General features: G+C 33.4%; 1 protein-coding gene across 10 annotated transcripts in view; it reads right to left on the bottom strand.

Moving 5' to 3' along the window:
- LOC106877962 (uncharacterized) overlaps positions 1-24,105 on the bottom strand; it is a 547,541-nt gene that overhangs the window by 421,325 nt on the left and 102,111 nt on the right. For 8 of the 10 annotated variants that reach the window (XR_016242002.1, XM_089352819.1, XM_089352821.1 and 5 more), the window contains exon 2: positions 3,952-4,557. The exons of 1 other annotated variant lie outside the window; for it this stretch is intronic. The gene's annotated coding sequence lies outside the window, so the exon portion shown is untranslated. Of the gene's footprint in view, positions 1-3,951; positions 4,558-15,461; positions 15,568-24,105 lie in introns of all 10 variants that reach the window. One more of the 10 variants, XM_089352824.1, reaches the window with a different exon arrangement.

The following is a 24,105-nucleotide window of genomic DNA, read 5'->3' as shown; positions in this document are numbered from 1 at the left end:
AAAATCCACTTAGTATATGGGACTCTACGAACAACGAAAATTCCACCGATGACCACCTTTTGTTCGTATCCTTCCAGGAACCAACAAAATAAGTCCTGGTAATATACAGGATCAATTCAGACAGAATGTTCCACCCTTTTAAATGTTAGCCTTATGTCTATTTACTCAACTGCACCGATCATTTCCCACTCACAATTGAGTGAAGTTCTATTTATTTCTTTTTGAATATCTAATTCCTAATTCTTTTAAAGTTCTGTTTCATTTTAGACACCTGCAGATATGGTGCATATAATGATTGGTAACCAGTAGTTCTTGTATCACAAAATCCATCCTGATCTTATCGGTTATGATTTGTCCTTGGTATTACTCCACTGAAACAACAGGAATGGTTGTTAAAAGTATGTGTTTCTGCAAGAATTTGAAGACGTTGGAACTCATAGTGGCATATTTCGTGTTCTCAGATCGGCAGTCGATTAAATCGAATTCACTTCTTGACTGGTATGTTATTTTATCGTACTCGGCAAAGTTGACTGTAGCATGATTTTAACAGATATTAGAAAGAACTGTGACAATTACTTCAAGGTAATTTGTCCAATGTATTCAGGATTCTGCCAATCTATCGTCTTCAAAAAGATATTAGAATTATATATATTTTGAGAACTATATTCTTCAGTACACCTTAATAGAAATAGAAGCTAAATTTCTATTGAAAGCGCTGTGTACAGTCTTTAGAAAAATACATTGAATAATGTAGTCTCGATGTACATGAATAAAAGACGTGATAGTCAAGATAGAAATACGCTTCACTATAGATTTTTTCGTTCATACCTGATGTGGTAAAAGTGATATCAACAGCAACTACATCAGATTATACTTGGGTGGAAGTATTAATCCGTCGCCAAATATAATACCACTACCTGATATTTGGGTGTGTTTAAGGGATTTCAATTTATTGAAACATTTGGGACACGTCTATAGAGTGTCAATGATTTCTTCCTGCGATTATCAGAGCACCAAAAATGGCATAAGTGTTACTCTTCCTCTGTTGATGAAATAAAATAAATATGCGTTTCTGCTGATCAGCTCCAAGTGTCTACTTATACAGAGAAGAAAACAATAGAACGCTATAGCATTCAAGTCTTCCTTAACTGTTTCCAAATGGAAATTTAGTCAGTTTTGCAGCGACAGCAACAATAAATCCGGGTATCGTTTTGACTTGATTATTCACAAGTCTTCTGTTATAGGGAGAGAAAAAATGTGAAAGCTCGGTGTAAATATTTCTTTCGAAGGGAGTTGAGTACAAAACGGAGCAAAATGGCTTCAGTTAAAAGTTGCTGCTGTGGGGTAAACTCGATTCCCTCTTATTGTATCTGTTAACCTTCAATGACCTCATTTATATAATGATAATGATTTCTTATATTGCCACTAGGTCATCATTTCGAAGGACGAAAACATGCTAGAATAGACTGGTCCCAGATGTGAATGGTATTTTATTGACTCCATTGTAGTATCTGGTTTGTTCACTTCAGTTACTCCTACAGGCATGAAACGTTTTATATCCGAATTGTCTCGACAAGAATTTAATACATCTGAAAAATACTGGTTCATGACTCTGATAATGAAGTATCCGATACCAAATTCGGTTGCTTGGGAAAAAGAAGAAACAAGGGAAGGAACCGAACCCGAAATTTTGCGAACCGAAACTAAATATTGCCAACTTATTAGCTGGTTTTTCGACATATCTGATATAACGCTACATTTCGTAGCCCATTCATTCACAATGCTATAAAATCATATTACCCCTACAAGAATATCAATATTTATCACACGCAACTCTGTGAACTTTCACATGTGAGACATCCACGGGCAGGTGATTATCCTCATTCTGAATTAGGTGGAAATTGATGTGGTCACGTTACAATTATAATTACGTTACTGATATAAGGGAAATGTGAATGACTTGAAGTATTAAACCGAAAGAGTGAAGCAGTTCGTAAGGAGCTCACTCTTGTTCTACTCTGAGATACGCAACATAGCACAGTATAGGAATTTCAACCATGTTTCGTGGTCTGCTACCACAACAGCTCCTTTATAGGATCCAGTTAGCTCAAGACATCATCAGGAGGAACCACGTCCGGTTTCGGCCCCTACTTTTCTACCGTTTTGACGTGGCGGGCCCCACCTTTCGGAGGTGTCTTCAGCTCTGGTGTTGGGTGCGTGTCTTCTTTCTTCTATTCCCTGGCCTCTTCGATGCAGCATCAACGAGTGTCAGCGTCCGACTGATTGTCATGTCAAATTCCCCTTTTTATACCTGCTACTAGGCTCCAGCAGGCTTCCCCAGCAAGTTGTCACATGACACTGTCTAGACTTCCCGCTGCTAGGCTCCAGCAAGTAGCCCCAGCAAGTTGTCACATGACACTGTCTAAACTTTAACTGACAATGGAGGGTGCGAAGCCACTTCAGTGTCAGCCTGTCTCACCTAGACATGTTATGACTTTCAAGCCATATTTGGTCTTCCCGCTTCAGCCATATATAGAAGCTGGCTTTTTCGACCACCTCCTGTATCCTCCTTATCAGTTTTCTCAGTTCCGAGCTTGAAAACGCAAATCTTCTCTTGAATAGTGCTGTCATTTTCCTTTCAATGAAGCCTCTAGCCCCCACTGCCAGATGGTAGTACTCGACAGTCCATCCCTGTTCTCTGCACTCTTCGATTATACATATATACACATATATATTGTACATATATACATATATATACACATATATACACATATATAAACATACAATAAAAACATTTATACATATGTATATATATATATATATATATATATATATATATATATGTATATATAAATTAACAGAATGAGATAAAAATCCAAGGGTGCGAAAGATTTCAGAACATTTATAAATAGAAGGTCTCACAGCTGTTTCCGGGATATTTTATATATCCCTTCATCGGAGAGGATGTGAGAAGATGGTTAGATAGTTATTCTAGAGAAGATATGAAATAGAGAATGAAGTGGAGGAATGAAAATAGACGGGAGATATGCAGGGATATTGTATCTGCAGACCCATTATTTAGGCAGAATGGTATACATATAATATTCCTGCACGTATATATATATATATATATATATATATATATATATATATATATATATATGTGTGTGTGTGTGTATAAAGCAATAAGAAAATGGAGGGGATTAATAGGTGGTATTCATTAACTTGCAGAAATTGTATTGTGTCAATTTACTTGTTTAATATATATATATATATATATATATATATATATATATATATATATATATATATATATATATATATATATACATTCATATACATCTATGAAATTTTATATAAATATATATGCATATAATATACATTATGTACATATCTTTATACATTTTACGTTATATATATTCATCTATCTATCTATCTATCTATCTATCTATCTATCTATCTATCTGTCTGTCTGTCTGTCTGTCTGTCTTTCTGTCTGTCTCTCTTGTCTGTCTGTCTTTATGTATGTATGTATATATATATATATATATATATATATATATATATATATATATATATATGTATATATAGGTATAGGTATGCATCTGTACGTATGTGTATGCGCATACACATTTATTAACGTTCAATAGTATAATACCTTGTTATTCAATTACACATTATAATTGCATTGCAATTGTAATTTGCAATCTACACCATTATTTTTACATCAAAATAAAAAGCTACATTGAAAACATATTCTGTAAAAAAATTTTTTAAACTAGCAAAACGCTCACAATAAAATACCATCATGAATCATTTTCAATTAATAAAGAATAATTAAACTAATTAAAAATATAATATTTATAACACTGAACTTACTTTATACAATAGATTATTAAATACATAAATCATATTTGACATATTATGATGCTAAAATATAGAGATACTTACTTTTTTAACCTCGTAGCATAAATTCGACGTGTTTCAAGCAATACACATGAACGTTATAGCCTTCTTGAATTTAGTTACGGAAACTGGAATTCAATTCTATGCTATCACATCTAACGTTTGCTTACTATTGAATACTCAACTCTCAGCTCTTTTCCAATTTCTACTCTCTGTTTTGTGGATTTCTACGTTGCTATGTTTTCAAGGAAATTCGCATTTTATTCTATCCTCTTTTGTTCAAATGTAGTTTAGTCGTTATCACTATTGTAATAGTTGTCGTTTGTTGCTGTTGATTTTGTGTTGAGGATGATTAGACGTGTTCACTTCCCTCTCCAAGAGTTTTGGATTCAAAAAGTTTATGCTGAGCGGAAATATTTTCTTTTGAAATATCGTGTCGATAAGAAGGCTGTGGAACATTTCAGCATTGTTCCATACTAGTTCATCTTGAGCTGGAAGTCAACAGAGCGGTTTTCCACATTATTTATGTTTTATATTTTACAGTGTCTACTAGAAATTTAAGATGGTTTCTTGATGTAGAGGAGCGAGGATAGATTCTCATTAAAATGGTGCTAGTATTCATATATTCAGTTACGGCACCCAAATAAAAACCTGCGAAGAAAAATTAACACAGAATTAAAAATAAGACAAACTGATGAAATGAATATTAACAACAAATTGCAGACATAGTAAAACGGTCAAACCCACGAGAGATTTAAATAAATATACATGAGCAGTACATCACACAAAAGTGTACAACATAGAGACAATATTTTTATGAAAAAACATTTGCTATGTTACTAGTGGTGGGGGAAGATATGATTTTAACCGGTGCTGAGCAAAGTGCTGAGCAAAGTATTTTACAATATGTATTGTCTTTATATGAGAAGTTTGCTTTTTTTTTCGGAAAACGGAGTGGTTTCTATACACAATCGAAAGAAGAGCTCCAGGGAGGTTTGGAAAATGATTTCTAGATTGACAGAGTCATGAAGAATGGAAACTTGTGCCTAATCTTCTTAGGTTAAGGACTAAGCAAGGCAACTAATGGATATGCCTCATGCTCGTACCGCAGTATACAAGGAATAGAAACATACATATTTGTACAGACGTTCACAGTTCGCTAACCGTAATATTTGTGGCACTCTACGGGCTGCAGGTGCGCGAGGGGGTTACGTGATGTGGTGTGTATGTAGAGAGAGGTTCTGATATTCCTAGAAGAGCTTAAATTTAATACAAAGTTGTCCCCTGTCATGGACCAGAGAGGAAGGTAATTAGAATGATGGCAAAGGCTAAAAATATGCTTGGGTTTACGTGTGAAAGCAAAAATTACACAAACGCTTTCGTCCAGATGAGATAGAAAAGAAGAGGAGGAAGTAATGTAGCGGCAGCAAGAACAGGACTCAAAGGCAAAAAAAAAAAAAAAATGATCAGGACCGAGAACTCTGCTGGTGTTGCTAAACACCAACGGTTGCAACTTGTACGATAGCTGGAGCGACTGAAATCTCATTCATCACAGATGACAAAGATTTTCTCCTCTCCTTGCACACAACCAACCATGGGTCATAACTAACAAGATGAAAAGCGGAGAATTGAGAATTAATAGTAGCTAAGAGTGGGAAACCACAGAAAAGAAAGGCAGCAAAAAATTAAAAGTCAGAACACAGGGTTGGCAAGTGACTGGGGATGTTGTGCTGGCCATCCTCATAATGCACTGAAATTTGCAATGATCAAACAGGTCAAACTATACTTGACTTCACATTGGTTCTAATAAAAGACAAAATATATTCTGCGTTGATTGGGAAACAACTGGAGTGAGGCAAGTACCTGAATCCCCTAGAAGACAGGGATGAAAATAAGGTTCACTCGGCAGCATTTCAATATTTTAACGGTTGTAACTATTAAGATACAAGTCACTTGACCTGGAATGGCGAAAGGCAGTCGATGCACACATGATTTGGACTTACTAATAAATCCATCAGCAAATATTGCAAGGAATTTAATTCGGTGTCCTATCATTGCTAGCATTCAACTTCATGAGATGTAATAATATTGAATCATTTTATTGTTATTGCATGGGAAATACTTCTTGATTTTCCTCTTGTATTTCACAAACTATTACTTTCCTCCTTGAAAACAAAATGATATTTTTAAGGTTAACAAATGTTTTGAGAGGTTTTCTTAAATTTACTATACGCTCTAACATCATTTATTCACTTTAGAGATTGCTATTTACTCGAACGTGCTTATTTCTACACTTATTTCTAACACGAACATTATATGCCATTCCACGTCTACCGGTTACCATCGCTCTGATGGACATAATTCTTATATGGCATAATGGTTTAAATCGTACGTCACAGCAACTTTTTTATACCTTTCAACTTTTGCATGTCATTGAGGTTATTCGTATTACTATGTCAACTACTAAAACACTGTCATTTTGGAAAACATTTTGGAAAACATTTTTGGACTTGTGATGCAGTAACTGATGATTTGTTAGTAAGATGAGGTTGAATTGAAAATTTCATGTCATTTTCACAGGCAATACTAATAGTAACTATTTCCAGCTTTGGCATCAGTCCACGTATTTAGGGGTACAGGGTATAGTGAATTTTAGCGTAACTAGTACGTTACAGGTACTTCTTCATTTACCAACACCCGCTGAAATTTAAAAGAGGAAATTGTCTTCTGCAGAATTTCGAGAGATCATTCTAGACTGCGTAAAGTCATATATCGCTTTTAATTTTATAATTATAATTTATGATTTAGGAACAAGGCTAACGATTTTGAGTAGATGGGTTATTTCACGCATACACATAAACGTATCCTATACTCTCCTTTCTCTCACCTCTGTCTCTCTATCCCCTCTCACTCCTTCTCCCTGAAACGTACACCCAGTATTCTCAAGCCTACGGATTGTCTGACACAAGCAAATTATCTCATATCGACTTTTCTTTCACAATTTTACACTTTCACACATCATATAATTTCTTATTTCCTGCACACACGACTCGCACATTCATGCAAATTTAAGATCTAAGAAAGCCACCCGGTTACACTTCTGTCCAGTGATCTGTTACCAACCTGTATCACTATCACTAACCATGATCAAAACAAGCCTATCATACCAAGATTGTCAGCCATCAGTCATCGTCTGCTATAGACGATCTTATTTCTATTCCACGATTGAAACATATCTCAAGTATATATGTTTTTTAATTTGTTTTTCGCAAACAATATTATCAACACCAGAATCTTACGATTCGTCATCATTGTCAAAATTGGTTTACTGATACCGCTAGTCAACTACCCAGTTAGATACAATATATGATTTTCAGATTATTTCACATAATTTTAATTTCAAACGGATAAAGACCACTAATGTAATATTTTTACGTTAACAATATCAATCATGCACACGTACACTCAGGCATGCTCATATACATGGATGTACAAACATATAAATGAAGGAATGTAAAATTGTTTATATATATACATATATATAGACGACATCCTGACATAAAATGAAAATATATATATATATATATATGTATATATGCATATATATATATATGTTACGTTTTATATCAGGTTATTATAAAATCACTTTTATATCAAACTGAAGGATCACTGAATAATTGTTGTGGAGTATATATTTAAAAGTATATGCATATATATATATATATATATATATATATATATATATATATATATATATATATATATATATATATATATATATATATATATATGCATATATATATATATATATATATATATACATATATATATATATATATATAGTTATGAGTATTTTTGTGTATATGTATGTATATGGGTATAAGTATATATGTGAGTGTGTGTAATTTGTCTATATAAATTAGTAAGTATATATATATAAGTGTATGTATATATATTTATGTATATATATATATATATATATATATATATATATATATATATATATATATATATATATATTCATGTATGTATATGAGTTTGTTTGTGTGTGTGTGTGTATTGTGTATATATATGTATGTGCATTTGAGTATACATATGTGTGTGTATATTTTATATTTTATATTTTTATATATATGTATATATGTATGTATATGTGTATCTATATAATATGTATATTTGAGAGTATGGGAGGGTGAGTGTGAGTGTGTATTTATATATACTATTCTTTATTTATTATACGTGTGTATGAGTGTATTTGTATTTATATGTATGTTTAGGTAGGTACATGTGTGTATGTGCAGAGATATATATTTATGTATATATATATATATATATATATATATATATATATATATATATATATATGTATATATATATATATATATATATATATATATATATGGAAGTGTGTATGTTTCGGTCTATATGTGTGTATTTATGTATATATGTGTATGTATGTATTTATTTATGTATATGCTTATATTAGTGTTTATGTGTATATATGTGTGTATGTTGTGCGTATATACGTATATTATTTTGTATATTCGTATGTATATATGTTTATATGTTTTATATATAAGTATGTATATTTGTAAATGTATGTAAGTGTATATATATATATATATATATATATATATATATATATATATGTATGTATATATGTATGTATGTATAAGGGCGTGTGTTGGGGTATTTATTTATAATTTTTCCTATTTAATTATTCTAGTAGTTATATTTTATTTTTATTGGTAGGTTAATATTTTAGGAAGTTTAAGGTTTTATATTACAATGGCACAACGATTTTTATAAGACCAAATCAATAGTAGTATTTTAGCTTATTTCATAATATTATTTAATGTAGGACTATTAGTCTTATTATTAATTTATTATATATTAGAATTTAAAATTTATTAATATGTTTTATAAGATAACTATAGTTTTTTGTCCTTTTTATGTTAGTTATATAAATTTTAAATTTTTCATTCATTTTTTTAAGTATTATTATTTCATTCATGTTTTCGTATTCTATTCTCTATTTTAACGTAGTATTTTCCCGCGACCTCTTGCTTAAAACGCTATAGCTATTAGATAACGTCTTAGTTTCAGTTTGAATTACGGAAAAATATGGATAAGTACTGTTTTTACTTTGCTAAAGATTTTCTACTATTTGAAAATAATATGTATTCTTGTTTTTTATATTATTCATTTGGTTCTTTATAGATTATTTTTAATAGATAACTTATTTAACACTAAATTATTTAGAAGTTATAGTTTCATTTCAACATAATATTAGAACTTCGATTTGAATAGTGTTGATATATTTTCGATTATTTTTGATTTATAATTTTTGATTAATAATTAGTCTTTATTGTTTATAATATCGTTAAAAGTTTTTTTAATTAAAACTTTGTATATATATATAAAGTTTAATCTTTTATTCTTAATAATTTTTTCTTTCCTAATTTTTTCATTCATAATTTTTTCATTCATAATTTTTTCATTCATATTTTTATTCTTACGTTTGTAGAAATAAATAATCTTGTATTTTTTCTATTATTCAATTGATTTTTAATTATAATTAAATAAACGTCTTTAGCTTTAAATAGTATAGCTTTAACTATTACACCGGTTAAATATGTACTAATTTTATCTTCCTTATTATTCTAAACTTAAACTTCGTTCAAATTGTATTTAAAACAATAATAATTTAAAACAATGATAGTTTATGTAAGCTGGTTTTTGTATATAATATATATGTTATTATAATGGATGAAGGGAGGATTATTGAATGGTTATTATCTTGATATTTTGATATTTTTAATAATTTTTCTATCTTTATAAAATAAGTATTTCATATTAATTCATTTGGTACTTATTGTTGGTTGAGATATATATATCTAATTTTTGTTCTACTTACGATCTGACGATTAGCTATATTTTTGAATAGAATTTATTTTCGATCATTTCAATTGATTTTAATCGATTCAAATTTCCTTTCTATTTGAAAATTAGTTATGAAACACGTGTAATCTTTTTATTATATTTATCTTATGATATTTACTTTACTTTATATTATACTCATTTATTGTGCTTTTAATTGTTCATTTTTCTATATGTGATAGTGGATTTTCATCGATGAGTTCTTGAAACTTGTTTATTTTCCCTAAAACTATATATATATATATATATATATATATATATATATATATATAGTTGAAATTTACAAAAAAAAAAACAAAGAAAGAAAGAAAGGACGAATGCGGGTGTGTAAACAAACAAATGATGTATTAGTTTAACGCTCGGGAAGTGAGAAAGTCTTTTACATTTCGAGCCTACACTCTTCAACAGGAAAGAACACAGAAATAAACAGAGAGAAAATAAAAAAAGGTTTAGTGGCTAGCGATCAATCATTGCGAAAATGCATACACACATACATACACACAAACATACATGCATATATATTTATATATATATATATATATATATATATATATATATATATATATATATATATATATATATATATATATATATATACATATATATATATATATATATATATATATATACATCTATCTATCTATCTATATATATATATATATATATATATATATATATCCCTCTCTCTCTCTCTCTTTCTCTCTGTCTCTCTGTCTCTCTGTCTCTGTCTCTCTCTCTCTCTCTCTCTCTCTCTATATATATATATATATATATATATATATATATCTATATATATATATATATATATATATATATATATATATATATATATATATATATATATATATGCATGTATGTATGTGCGTATGTATTTATGCATATATGAAATATTTAACCCACTGTACCATTTGTATAATATGGAAAATCTCGCAGCTACATTGCCCACATAATGTTGGCATCAACTTTAAAATTCACCCAAGACTTGGTCCCTCTGCCATCCGTCCTCCATAACAATTATGCTCGCGTCACAACGCTAAGAACTATTTCACCCCCGCCCAAATAGCTCTGTTCTCTTTAACACCAACCAAGACACATAAGAGATGAAAAAGATATCATTGCATTCAACTGTTTCTTGATCGAATATCTCCATCAGATTCCAGATAAACCACCCACACCTGGATATATCTTTCCAAATCATAAGTCTTTAGTCGAATGGGCTATGGTGCCCAAAGTAAAACTGTAAAATGAAACATCATTAAAAATATTTTTCAGTTGTGCTATTAAGTTAGAGATGGTTTGGGCTAATTCTTGCCGAAACTTTTCTAAGTATATATATATATATATATATATATATATATATATATATATATATATATATATATATATATACATACATATTATATATATATACCTTTCTGTATTTGTGTGTGAGTATATGCAGATCAAACACACACACATACACAAACACACACATATACATTCATCTGTATATATGTATTATATATATATATATATGTGTGTGTGTGTGTGTGGGTGTGTGTGTGTGTGTGTATTTACATATATTCCCTTATTCTTTTACTTGTTTCAGCCAATCGTGAATATACACATATATATACATATATACAATCACACACACACGCACACACATATACGTATACGTACGTACATATATATATATATATATATATATATATATATATATATATATATATATATATATATATATATATATATACATATATGCACATACATGTATGCACATACAATTATGAATACACGCTCACACACCTTTAATATATGTGAAAGTCCGATAATATATATATATATATATATGTAAAATTCGTATTCTATCGTTAGTGTGTGGATATTCACCTCCTTGTATATTTGTCATACGAATGAAATAAAGTAAATGTATCCGAGAGGTTTTGATCCTACTTCTTAATTCTTGTGGTGTTGATAAAAGCAATACCAGTGATTTAAAATGGATCAGTGTAATCACCAGTAACACACTTTCCTCAAATTTGTAGCCTCGTAGCAATTAAAGACAAGAGTCATTGGTTCATTAATTATCATGATTGAGTAATTAACAAATAACAAATACTAATTGAATAAAATATAAGAAATCAAATTATTCTATTTCACTTTATTGAAATATTAATATTAAATTTTCTAATATTAATATACAAGGTCCCATATTTTGGGAGAGATGACTCGGAAGAGCCCGCTATTTGATTGGTATTTTATTTTGTTGACCGTAGAGGAATGAAATCAAATTTGATCTCAGTGACTATTTGAAGCAACAATATAGTGACGCAGTTAAGCAGCGGAAGCATTTTAGTCGACCTTTTGAACGTTTTTGCCAAATCCAAAGTTCGTTATTTTTAACATATGTAATAATAATCATAACCGCAGAATCGTTTAGAGTAGTGGACAAATACTTATTCTTCTCCAATGTTCATTTATATTATTTTGCATTCTTATTTCGAATCCAGTGGATGCCAAATTTACCTTTTTAACCTTTTGGAATGCATTGAAAGAAGTGACTATTTGAGATTTTATCGAATATATCCATCCCTCTCCAAAACTTGAGACTTCCTACCTACGTAATAAATCGTGATCATCATCATCATCATCATCATCATCATCATCATCATCATCATCATCATCATCATCATTATCGTCATCATCATTGTCATTATCACAACCACCACCGGCACCATCACCACCATCATCATCATCGTCGTCGTCGTCCCCCCCTCCTCCTCCTCCTCCTCCTCCACCACCACCACCACCACCACCACCACCATCATCATCATCATCATCATCGTCGTCGTCGTCGTCGACGTCAGCGGCAGCAGCGGCAGCAGCAGCAGCAGCAGCTTCTTCATTTGAAAATGCAGAATTTTGTTTCGAATTTACACAGAATAACAGTAAATATATCGTTGACATAATCACTCCGATGTATTATAGTTATGCAACTTTTATTTCTTTTTTATATGTGCGACATATTGTGCATGTACTTTTTTTCACCTTCACGTGCCCGTAACACGTATATCGTTTCAATAAGTCAACATACCAGCAGACATGAAATAAATAATAAAATTATATATATATATATATATATATATATATATATATGTGTATGTATGTATAACAGATAAATAAATAAAAATGAAGAAGAACAAGTAGAAAAAATTCTTTATAGCAAACAATGGCGCAATCTACATCCGGGCTCTTGGAAACATTTTAACTCGGAAGGAGAACGCAATGTAAAGATCACGTGTTTGCAAATGGTGTCTGTCGACAACAAGACAGGTCGATAATTTATTCTAATCAATAAGCTTAAAAAGTCAGAGTAAAAAAAATGCCCTAATACAAGCAAAAATAAACAAAATATAACTCAAAAGTAAAAAAGAATGTTCTAAATGCTAAAAATAAATAAATATATTTGTAAATAATTAATGCGGTCTAAATTAGTTAATAGAATCATATCAAAAATATTAAAACAAACAGCATTTATTTCATAGGATAGCTAACTAACCAGGTATGGACTACAAGAAATACTATGGGAAACAATACGACTACATTACAATCAAACCAACAAAGAGCCTAAATGTGATCATTAGATTAGCTAGAAATAGCAGTCACAACATTCTTCTTATCACATATTGCCGGTATAAAAAAGATGAAAGTAAAGGAAGGATTACAGTAGATAATTTATTGATAAGTATCTTTAAATTGATGGGATTGCCATGGCCGGAATATCTCTGACTTAATCGTAAGTGTGCTTGATCGAAGTTGACGTGGGTCGAACAAGATCAACACAAACTATAGCAACAAAAATCTACGACATATTGAAATAGTTGCAATGAAGTAGCAGACGATCATTGTTTCAGCCTTTCAATAAATTGGATTTAAAATGTAAGTTTATAATAAAATTGAAAATAAAGTTTATGGAACGTAAAGAGAAATGATAAATTAATCAAAAAATGACAAGTTCAGTAACAAAAGAGAGAGGTGAAACCGATGGGACACAAATAATAGTTGAAACGCAAATAGTTGCAAATTGGAAGGAGAAAAGAGATTGCATGGTGAAAAGAGAGATTGAATGATAGCAAGATAGATAGACAGAGATAAAGAGAGATAAAGAGAGAGAGCGAAATGAGAGAAATAGTGAGAGTAAGAGGAGACACATCAATGAAAAGGAAGTATAGAGATCGATGAGATATGAGAAGGTAGAGATTGATAGAGATATGTGAAGGTAGCAGTTTTGATGGATAACACTTGTTCTAAAAGACTGTCGAAAAGTAGTCGGGCGGAGAGTGGTGTCGATGAAAGACGTACGAGAAGTAGAAAGCAAAACAGGGACGAGGAACGAATAATAGAAAATTTCATTTTCTGATAAACCATATCATATCATATCATATCATATACCCACCCCATTCAAATCATTATATTAAAACAGCTATCAATTTAAGGGGTACTATTTAGTGCGGAAGAGTTTTAGGTAGGTAGATAGACGATAGCTGTGAGTTATAGTGAGATGAGTAACCAAACAGTTCGATTTCATATAATATAGTTACATAACCAAATCTAAAAATCCCTTCGTCTCCCTAGCACACACACACATGCAAAGAAAAATTGTGTTTGTGTGTGTGTTCATATTTGTGCTCGTGTGTGTGAGCATGTGTGTGTGTAAGTCAGTGTGTGTGAGTATATCTATAAATGTGTGTGTGCGTGTGTGTGTGTGTGTTTGTGTGGGTGATTAAAACCCTCAATGAAAAAGTTCTCAAGAAATGTAGCAGTTTAAATATTCATATATTTATTAATTTATAGATTCAAGCTCCTGATAAGACTGTTGATAAATTCAATAACTTTAAATGTTGTTCCTGCTTCATCAATAAGATTAAATGTTGCATAACCACAGCCCCAAGGTTACCCTTAGGGATGCGCTACTAGAGCTACTATTCGTCAGCTAAGAGTATTCATCTTCTGTTGTATAACTACCCAAGAAGTACTTGAATGCTGACAAAATTGGAGAGCGATCACACAAAGCCAAACATTATTGGGAGCTGAGGAGAGGGGCTTTAGAATATACATATGCATACATATATAAATACACACATACATACATACATACATACATACAGGCATACGTATATTGTGTGTTTGTGCATGTATATATATATTATACATATATATAATGTATATATATATATATATATATATATATATATATATATATATATATATATACACGTACATAAATACATACATATATATACAGATATGTATACATATGTATGTATATATATATATATATATATATATATATATATATATGTGTGTGTGTGTGTGTGTGTGTGTGTGTGTGTGTGTGTGTTTGTACGTATGTGAATATGCATGTATATATTTGTGTGTGTGTGTGTGACTGTTTTTTCAAATTCAGATAATATATATAACAAATTTTCCATGTTTCCATTACCTCCCCTTGTATCACATGAAAAGGTAACGAGAAAATTAAAATGAATATGTAGTCATTAAAGATAGAAGCTACTCCTAAAAAGTATAAAAAAAAAGTTCATTTGTAAATATTAAGACGCTTCCTTCCCTACCACATGGTTCCGGGTTCAGTCCCACCGCGTGGCACCTTGGGCAAATGACTGTTTCTAGAGCCTCGGGGTCGACCAATGCCTTCTGAGTGGATTTGGTAGATGGAAACTGAAAAGAGCCCGTCGTATATATATATATATATATATATATATATATATATATATATATATACATACATGTGTATGTGTTTGTGTCTGTCTCCCCCACCATCGCTGGACCACTGATGTTGGTGTGTTTACGTCCCTGTAAATTAGCTGTTCTGCAGAATAGAACAATAGAATAAGCACCCGGCTTACAAAGAATAACTCCAGGGGCCAAATTCTGCGACTAAAAGGCAGTGCTCCAGCATGGCCACAGTCAAATGAGTGAAGCACATAAAAGAAAAATAACAGAAAATATACATATGATCTACATTTTCAAAAAGTCGCTACAGTTTCTCTTCATTATTACTAATTATAAAGCGGCGAGCTGGTAGAAACGTTAGCACACAGAGAAATTCTTTGCACATTTCCTCTGTCTTTACGTTCTGAGTTCAAATTTCACCGAGGTCGACTTTGACTTTCATCCTTTCGGGGTCGATAAATTATGTACCAGTTGTGTACTGGGGTCGATCTAATTTCGGGCCTTGTGCCTAGAGTAGAAAAGATCATTACTGATTAACATTAGTGACGAGCTGGCAGAATCGTTAGCACGCTGGAAAACTACTAAAAGGTATTCTTCCTGCTTCATTTCCTTCTGAGTTCAAATCACGCTGACTTCGTCTTTTGCCTTGATCTTCTCGGACTTTATAAAATACAACAACAGTCAAGCACCGAAACGATGTAATCGACTAGCCTCCTTACCTACGTTTCAGAACTCGACTTACACTAGAAACAATTATGCATCGTATGTGATGTGATCGTATTAACACATGAATTTTGATGTAGTCTGGTCTACTAGTGGTTAGGAAGGTGGCAATTCAATTGTCAAAAATTTATTCGAGAATTGAGTCAAACTTTGGTATTGTCAGTTACATATACAGCAGGATTGGACGCCACTGCATAGTACCAAAAAATCCCCACATTGCCGTCAGGATACAGGACCAAATACTGCAACAGCTTGGGTTTCAAAGGCCCACAGCACTTCCATGTCCTCACACAGAGCCTGGGAGATCTGCATGGCGTGGATGTAGGCTTTTTCAAAGCAAAACTGAATCTCCTTCTGTGAAGAGCTCCAGATGAACCTACCTCAAGACAAGAAACACAGATGATGGCAGCAACGTCAAACTCCCTCGTCCACCATATGTCACACATGAGAGGCGATTTAGTGAAAGTGAAGCAAAGTAAATGGCGATGCCTCAGCATGGCCACAGTACTTAGAAAGAAACTTAACAGAAAAAAAAAACAGAAAAAATCTCAATGCCAGAAAATAATGTCAGCTCATCCGGTAAAGCATTTGAATGGGCATGAACACTATTTTGAATAAGTATATACAGTATTTTGTGAGCAGAATTAGTAGAGCTAATTTGGCCTAATTGTTACCGTCGTCACTCAGCAGGGCTTAATCTGAGTTCATACCCTTGACGGTATCCTTTCTACAGCTTTAAAATGTCCTTGTTAACGACTCATTTATGGCATATATATATATATATATATATGCGTATAAGGACACATACATCTACATTTGATATATATATATGTATATATATATAGGCACAGATATTGCGTTCATTTGGTTGGAAAACAGTTGTCTCTAAAGACAGGAACCCTGATACTCTTTTAATACCATCTTAGGAATGTTTTCTTTCGCCAAGCCAATAGATGGCGTGTTACATAATTTCTATATGTATGTGATTTCTATATGAATGTATTACATATATATGCCTAACGGCGGCAGTTTTTTTCTCTTCTCACGATTCTCTACTACATTGGTAGGTAATAAGATTTGAGAGATTAATAACACCGTAAAATACATATCAGGAATAAAAATATTATAGCAATTATATCGCGGGAGAGATATTTTAGCCGTTTGACAACACACAAAACGTTATATTTGCATTCCATATATTTCTCAAGATATCAGAATATTCGTCGCATCATTGTTCGCTAGTTGCAGAAAAAAGTTCCTCTGTAATTGTGCAAATGTTACTTATTTAAACACTAAAAAAAAAAAAAGACTTCAAGGACTATAACAACTTCTTCGCAACTAACGTTCTAACAGTTGCAATGAAACTCTAATTATTATGTCGCAATGGTTTGACGAAGATTTTAATATCTTATGAAGTAAATTTATTTGGAACATAACTGTTTTGTGACTTTTTAGACGACTAAAATGGCTTTTCCACGATGCATTTGATTTCCATTTCAATACATTCGGTTTCTCATAAGTTTGCTTGACAAGGAAGGACAAATCGCAAAATATAATAAACTCTTTCCACCTTAATGAACGGGCCTCTATTTATTGTATGGATGCATGGTTGCTTTACTTTGCCTTCTGATATATACATACTATACACACACGTATATATATTATACAAACATATATATATTATGTACATATGTATATATATATATATATATATATATATATATATATATATGTGTGTGTGTGTGTGTGTGTGTGTGTGTGTGTGTGTGTGTGTGTGTGTGTATACGTAGATATATATATATAATATATATATATATATATATATATATAACTTAGATATGCTTCGACCAAAGATTGGTCCAGGCCATGCCTAACTTTATATGTATTTTTATACACATAAATACACACACATGTTTATATATCGCGTGCGCGCGCACACACACACGTACATATCTATCTATCTATCTATCTATCTATCTATCTATCTATCTATCTATACAAACATATAAGTATAGGTTTATATGTGTGTATATGTATGTATTCTATTATATCCACTCCAGTAGTTACCAGTAGATACTTCTTCCATTTTGAGTTCAAATCTTTCGGTATCAATTTTGCTCCTCATCCTTATGATAAAATAATGCACCACTTAAATACAAGGAACAACTTACCCCATTAATCCACGCTCACGAATTTTTGACCTTAAGCTCAGGCTCAAAATTGCTATACGTATTAAATGTAGCATCAATTGTATCGTGACGTCGCTGAAAATGAAGTCGTTTGTTTCAGTTTCTTTTGGTTTTTGTTTTATTTAACGGCATATTCGGAAGAGACGGAGTGGCATTCATGACTCTTTTTCCAGAATTATTCCATAACTTTTACAGAAAGTTATTATCCGATCTCAGATTTTAACGTAATTCTAGAAACAGTGTGAAGTCTGCTAAAGTTATCTTATGACGAAGTGATGGTGTTAAAGGAAACTTTATTCCTTGCAATAGCTGACGTCTTTGAAGGTGGGGCACTGGAGGAATCGTTAGTATGCCGGGAAAAATAATTAGCAGCGTTTCGTCTATATTTATGTTGAGTTCAAATGCCCCCGGAATCGATGCAACCTTTCATCCTTTCTGGGTCTACAGAATAAGTTTGATTTTATAGACTTTGGGTTGATTCAATCGACTTAACTCCCCCACCCGATATTGCTAGCCTTGTGCCCAAATCTGAAACTAATAATTGGCGCCTTGTCTTTTATTTCCTTGATTTGAATTATGTCTCCGCTGGTTGAGAAACGTCTATATTTCTCTGTTATCGTTTACTTGTTCCATTCATTGGCTTGCAGCCACACTGGGGCACTACCTAGAAGGGATTTAGTCGAACAAACCGACTCCAGCACTTGTGTTTATTTTGCTGTTTTGCTATCAAGTATTCTAGTGGTCTTTTTTGCTGAGCCGCTAAGTTAAGGGTCTATAATACAATCAACACCGGTTCTCAAGCGGTGGTGTTTTGAAACAGACGCAAAAAGGGACACACGGATATATACATACATATTTATATAAAGGCATTACTACAGAATAATGCCACACACTAGACTTCCAAAATAAACACATTCTATTGGAAGTCTAATGTGTGGCATTATTCTGTAGTAATGCCCTTATATAAATATAAATGAATAATCATATTCTTGGGAATAAAAAAAATGATGGTTTTTTTTCTCTTATGAATTTTTTACACACTAGCTTCCTGATAAAATTCTTGTAAAAGATTTTTATCCCATTATTGAATTACATACATACATACATACATATTGGTCGGTCTGGGGCTGTAGTAGACCACAGTTGCGCAAAGTTCCATGCAGTGTGATTGAACTTCAATATTTCTATTTTGTTAATTGTTTTGTTTTTCGGCAAGAATAATCAGAAAAGACAACTGATGTCAAGTCTTGAAGAATATGAAGAAATTGCGAGAGTTGTTAACAATCTGAGCCCTGTGGAACAAATTGAAATCCCTAGACCTTGTGGTGCTAAACTGAACCTTACTTGTCGGTCGTATCTACCTCTGTTCTGCAATGGTTTTTATTTGCTCCATAACAAACCGATTTTTATGTGACCCGTGCATCCACTTTTGCCAGGACTCTAGAATGGCTGGTATCATCATTTTAATGACTCTAACCACACGAATATCAGTCGATGATATGAGAGAGAGAGAGAGAGAGGAGGGCGAGATAAAGAGGGAGAGAGAGAGAGAGAGAGAGAGAGAGAGAGAGAGAGAGAGAGAGAGAGAGAGAGAGAGAGAGAGAGCGATTGAAAGAGGTGGGGAGAAGAGAAAGCAAATTTATTAGCTGACTGGCACTTTATTTTATCATCCCTAGAAGCAAAAATGGCCTCGGCATGATTGGAACACCGTGCGAAGATCCGAACCAGTACCAGAAGGATTTATTTGTCCGAAGGTGTAACGATCCTGCCAATCGACTGCTCCATTGAAGTGGAAGCAGTATATTATAGTGAGCACGTTCAGATGGATAGAGACTATTGTAGTAACGAAAGAAGAGACGGAGAATGAATTGCAACCGTGGTGACTAGTATTCATCAGACTGCCGGCTTTTACGTGGATGGCATGAGGAATCTATATAATTCTTTAAATGTGCGTGTACATCGGTATAATTGTGTGTGTGTGTATGTGTCTGTTATGTATGTGTATAATGTGTTGCGTTGTGCTGTGTGGGTGTATATGTATGTGTGTGTGATGTTATGTAGCGTGTGTGTGATGTTATGCAGTGTGTGTGTGTGTGTGTGTGTTGATTTTGATTGTACAAATGTAAAAATAGGGCTGGGTTATTATCCATGATGGTGTCTGGTTATGGTGGGGATAAAAGTGCCGGTGTGAGGTGACAGAGGTACAGACAGATGGGGGTGGTGGTGTGAAGCTAACAGTGGTAGTTGCGAAGATAAAGGTGGTGGCGGTGTAAGTGTAGGTAGGACGATGCAGTGTTGGTGGTTGCGATGGCAGTAATGGATCTAAATGTGATGACGGTCGCGTTGGAGGTAACGATCAAAGTATGAAAGCTAATAGATAAGGTGGGGGTGATAGTAGTTGTAGTAGTAGTAGTAGTAGTAGTAGTAGTAGTAGTAGTAGTAGTAGAGATGCGACAGTACTGGCAGTGGTGATGGTGGTGATGATGATGATAATTGAATAACGGCGGTAGTGCTGGGCCTAGAAAAATGATAAGACGTAATATAAATGGTCGATGTAGTAGTAGTAGTAGCAGCAGTAGTAGTTATAGTCGTCGTCGTCTTCGTCGTCGTCGTCTTCGTCGTCGTCGTCGTCGTCGTAGTAGTAGTAGTAGTGGTGGTTCTAATGGTGGTGGTATTTAGTGGTGGTTGCAGTAGTGAAGGTGGTTGTAGTAGGAGTAGTGGTTATAGTAGTGAAGGTGGTTGTAGTAGGAGTAGTGGTTATAGTAGCGAATATGTGGCGGTAATGTTTGTACGGTGGTGGGAGGGTTAGCGGTAGCTGGAGTGACAGTGTTGACACAGGTGTGGTGGTAGTGGTGGTAGTAGTGACGTTGTAGGTGGTGGCATCTTTGCGTGTATAAGCGGGTGGTAGTGATCATTTAGTTGGTAGTCAAAGAGAGAGAGAGAGAGAGTTGCAACGTTGGTCCTGCAGGTGAGGGTCTTGGTGACACTTGTGTTGGTGTAGGTTGCACTGGTGATGGTGTAGAGGTGGGAGGGACGACTGTTTCCATATCTATGTGCATTTAAGTGCGCATGACTATTACAGAAATATATGTGTGTGTGTGTGTGTGTGTGTGTGTGTGTGTGTGTGTGTGTTTCCAACGTCGTGTATGTGAGCTATGTGTGTTTGAGTGTATCAGGTATCCGCTAATATATAAGGTACATACGTATGTTTGCATATGTAAATACTTATACATAATAATAATATCTAATCGTGTGTGTGTGTGTGTGTGTGTATGTATACTCTTTTACTCTTTTACTCTTTTATGTGTTTCAGTCATTTCACTGCGGCCATGCTGGAGCACCACCTTTAGTCGAACAAATCGACCCCAGGACTTATGTTTTTGTAAGCCTAGTGCTTATTCTATCAGTCTATTCTTTTGCCGAACCGCTAAGTTACGGGGACGTAAACACACCAGCATCAGTTGTCAAGCGATGTCGGGAGAACAAACACAGACACACAAACATATACATAGACATACATATATATATATATATATATATATATATATATATATATACGACAGGTTTCTTTCAGTTTCCGTCTACCAAATCCACTCACAAGGCTTTGGTCGGCCCAAGGCTATAGTAGAAGACACTTGCCCAAGGTGCCACGCAGTGGGACTGAACCCAGAACCATGTGGTTGGGAAGAAAATTTCTTACCACACAGCCACGCCTGTATGCATGAATATCTATGAGTGTGTGTATGTGTGTGTGTGTATGTGTATAAATATATTGTACGTCGTTGTGTGACTATGTTTATGCTGAGTGAGTCTGTATGTGTCTGCATGCATCCATCTGTGAGTTTTCTAGAATGGCAAGATTTTGGGTGGAATAAGTGAACCAGACTGTATATGTAAAAGTATTTAATTTCGCCACACTAACTTTGAGTTCAAATCTGACCAGTTTTTAATTCACATTTCTCTAAGGGGTCGATAATAAAATAGTTATAAGATGCTGGAGTTGGCACAGTAGATTTAAATTGTCTTAGGGAGTTGTTGCTATGTTAGAATTCAGTTAATATGTCACAGAAAGACTTCTAAAAAATTGAAAAGAATAATCGAAAATCAGAAGAAAATGTAAATATATATATATATATAAAACCCATAAATTGTACAACTCTATGTGATATTCATGCTTAACTGAGAAAAACGAAATAGATAAATAAATTAGCTGGAATTGAACCCAGATATTCAGATTGCTAAAACAAAAATAAAAGAACGAATAAAGGAGCACTCTGTCGGTTACAATGACAAGGGTCCCAACTGATGCGATCAACGGAAAAGCTTGCTCGTGAAATTAACGTGCATGTGGCTGAGTATTCCACAGACACGCGTACCCTTAACGTAGTTTTCAAGGAGATTCAGCGTGACACAATATGGGACAAGGCTGGCCTTTTGAAATACAGGTACTACTCATTTTTGCCAGCTGAGTCGACAGGAGCAACGTGAAATAAAGTGTCTTGCTCAAGGACACAACGCGTCGCTGGGAATTGAACTCACGACCTTACGATCGTGAGCCGAATGCCCTAACCACTAAACCACGTGGCCTCACAGAAGAACGAATAACACGAATGTATACGAAGAATATAAAGGACAATAATTAGATAAATTAGTTGTTGTTGGCACTCCGTCGCTTACGACGTCGAGGGTTCCAATTGATCCGATCAACGGAACAGCCTGCTCGTGAAATTAACGTGCAAGTGGCTGAGCACTCCACAGACACGTGTACCCTTAACGTAGTTCTCGGGGATATTCACCCTGACACAGTGTGACAAGGCTGACCCTTTCAATTACAGGCACAACAGAAACAGGAAGTAAGAGTGAGAGAAAGTTGTGGCGAAAGAGTACAGCAGGGTTCACCACCATCCCCTCCCGGAGCCTCGTGGAGCTTCGTGTATTTTCGCTCAGTAAACACTCACCATCGCCCGGTCTGGGAATGGAAACCGCGATCCTATAACCGCGAATCCACTGCCCTAACCACTAGGCCATTGCGCCTTCAGATAAATTAGTATAACGCCTGTAAAGTGTAACGCCTGTAAAGTTTAATAGAAGCGAAGCATTAAATAGAAAAAAAAAACAACACTCCCAAAAAGTATTCCATGAGAACAAAATATTATTAGCCAATGAGAAATGTAAATGATCTTAATAAACCCTAGTAACAACGGTAGACAAGTCTAGACGTTTTCTAGCCTTAATTTGATTCCGTCATTCAAGTATGATCATAATTGTATAGAGTGTTTAGTGATGAATATATCGTTATATATACAAAACGATTTAGAAATCTTTACAGCATTTAACTGAATATATATATATATATATATATATATATATATATATATATATATATATATATCTGTAAAATTATATATATATATATATATATATATATATATGTATATATCTGTAAAATTATGTGACACTTATTCGGTAGCCATGATAATACTCCAAGTATCGGATGCCGGGGTGGGAACCCACCCCACGTCAACATCTCTTCAGTTATCCGGCCATTGTTGGCGTGGGTTCCCACCCCGGCATCCGAAACTCGGAGTTTTATCATGGCTACCGAATAAGT

The sequence above is a fragment of the Octopus bimaculoides genome, chromosome 5 (genome assembly GCF_046866305.1).
Source record: "Octopus bimaculoides isolate indiv1 chromosome 5, ASM4686630v1, whole genome shotgun sequence".
In the NCBI taxonomy this organism is placed as follows: domain Eukaryota; kingdom Metazoa; phylum Mollusca; class Cephalopoda; order Octopoda; family Octopodidae; genus Octopus; species Octopus bimaculoides.
This window is presented reverse-complemented; position numbering and strand designations above follow the sequence as displayed.